Source organism: Frankliniella occidentalis, unplaced genomic scaffold, assembly GCF_000697945.3.
Source record: "Frankliniella occidentalis isolate FOCC.00 unplaced genomic scaffold, Focc_3.1 Scaffold66, whole genome shotgun sequence".
Classification (NCBI taxonomy): domain Eukaryota; kingdom Metazoa; phylum Arthropoda; class Insecta; order Thysanoptera; family Thripidae; genus Frankliniella; species Frankliniella occidentalis.
The window spans coordinates 727,299-729,323 of record NW_026267196.1 but is presented as its reverse complement, the minus strand read 5'-3'; the positions used below and the strand labels follow the sequence as shown (position 1 = coordinate 729,323).

The window sequence follows — 2,025 nt, the reverse complement described above, 5'->3', positions numbered from 1 at the left end:
CAGAGTGGGCACGGGAGGAGGACGAACTGCTCGAAATAATAAAACTAAAGTAATAGAGCCCGAGTGTGTTCGTGTGCTCTGCGGAGCAGCTATTGCCGATACCCCCCCCCCCTGCACATGGAGCGTGGGAGCGGAGGGGCCCGGGGGCCTAACGGCTCCAGCTCGCCCCCTGGAGCCTGCCTGGAGGCAAGACCGTGGAGGGGCCGGGGAGCTGGAGCGCAGCTGGCGGACGGCAGCGGGCTCGAGTCAGGTCACTCCCACGTGTCCCGGCCCTGGCCCAGCCGGCCCGGGCGGCGGCGGCAGTGAAGGGGACGGCAAGCCGACCATTTCTCAGCGAGAGGAGAGCAAAAGGGGAAGGGGGGGGGGCAAGAAAGAGAGCAGGAGAGCTGGTATAGTTCAAGAGAGAGTGAGAGAGAGAGAGAGAGAGAGAGAGAGAGAGAGAGAGAGAGAGAGAGAGAGAGAGACGGGAGAGGGGGTGTAATTACGGCCTGGTGCAGGGCAGGTTTAAAGGGCAGGGGCTGCTGTGCTGCGAAGTCGATTATGTCCTCTGCCCCTCCATCCCGCTGATTACTCGCCGCGGGGGTGGGGAAGGGGTGGGGTCGTCCTTAAGCCCTTCAGTCGCCATTTTCTCGTCCGCTGACCACCCGGCGCGCTCGAGATGGAGAGGGACCGCCCGCCACGCCCGCGAAGCAGGGGCGGAAAGATGGGCTGGCTGGGCTGCTCGACCCCCGCGCGGCCATACGACGCGACACTCACCTCCGCTCTCCGGATCGTCTGTCGCAGCTCCTCCATCTTGGTGTCGATGTCCGGACCGTTCTGGTCGTTGGGGTCCGTCTGTCGCAGAAAGAGAGTAAGAGATGTCACACCTCGCAAGAAAACGACAAAGCAAAACGGAGGACACTTAAAAAAAAAACGCGGAGGTGATGTCCACGTCACAAGATGGCGTGCGTACCTTCTGGCCCTGATCCTTCAGCTGCTGCAGCGCCACCAGCTTGCGGTTGCACTCGCGGATCGAGTTGTTCTCGCGCGCGATGCGGTTGCTCCACCGGCGCGCCTCCTTGGACAGCGTCGCGGCCGCCGCGCTGTGGTCCGCCGTCACCGTCGTGACGTTGTCGTCGTCGCACGCGTCGAACTCGTACTGGATGTGCTGCTTGAGCACCGGGTAGAAGAGGTAGACGCACTGCAGGTTGTACTCGCGCGTCAGCTGGTGCGCCTGGTCCCGGATGCGGCCGAACGAGTGCTGCGTGGCCGAGCACGTCAGCAGCTCGGTCCGCCCGATCATCATCAGGTACTCGGCCACCTTGTCGTACACGGCGCTCTCCATCGTCTGCGGCAGAGAGAGAGGGCGAGTCACGGTGAGGCCGAGGGGATGCTTCACTCAATAAAAACAGGGTACACCCTCAAAAAAATACGAAAAAATCACAGAAAACCATGGAAAAATTAGGGAAAAAAAGAAACAATGAAAACAATCAGAAAAAATAAGGAAAATTAAGAAAATGGTAGAGACAGTCTTGAGGACTGTCTAAAAACGGGAAAATCCGTGTATGCTTGTATTTATTGTAAGGGACCCCTCGGGCGTGGCCGGCCAGGACCTCGAGGCGCCTGTGGAGGCGAGGGTAGGCAGCGCTCTCGCAGACGGGGCCGCCGGGTTGCCTATCCACCGGGCTGTTGTAGCGGGCTACTGCTCTGCGGAGCCCACGGTTTTATGAGAAGGGGGGAAATAAATTGTGTGTGTGTGTGTGTGTGTGTGCGCGCGGAGGTGGGAGGGGGTGGGTCACCCTCTTGTCCCGCGTCAGATTAACAAAGTTCCCTCACCGTGGGCGTTAGAGCCGGTCTCAGTGGGAGGCGTGGGAGGGGGAAATGCCCACGCCGCTGTCGGATCTGTAGTCTGTACCGGTCTGGTCGAGCCATGAGGCTTGTTAGTCCCCGCGGTCTACAAAAATACAAGTGTATGCCAAAAAGTGCAAAATGTACATTTTTCACAGTAGGTTGGAACTGAACAAGTTATTGGCGCTGGAGAGAAAG

General features: G+C 59.6%; 1 protein-coding gene across 1 annotated transcript in view; it reads right to left on the bottom strand.

The window, feature by feature from the left end:
- The window catches only part of LOC113211069 (protein nervous wreck), a 28,720-nt gene that overhangs the window by 11,580 nt on the left and 15,115 nt on the right, over positions 1 to 2,025 (bottom strand). The gene's annotated exons all lie outside the window — the stretch shown is intronic.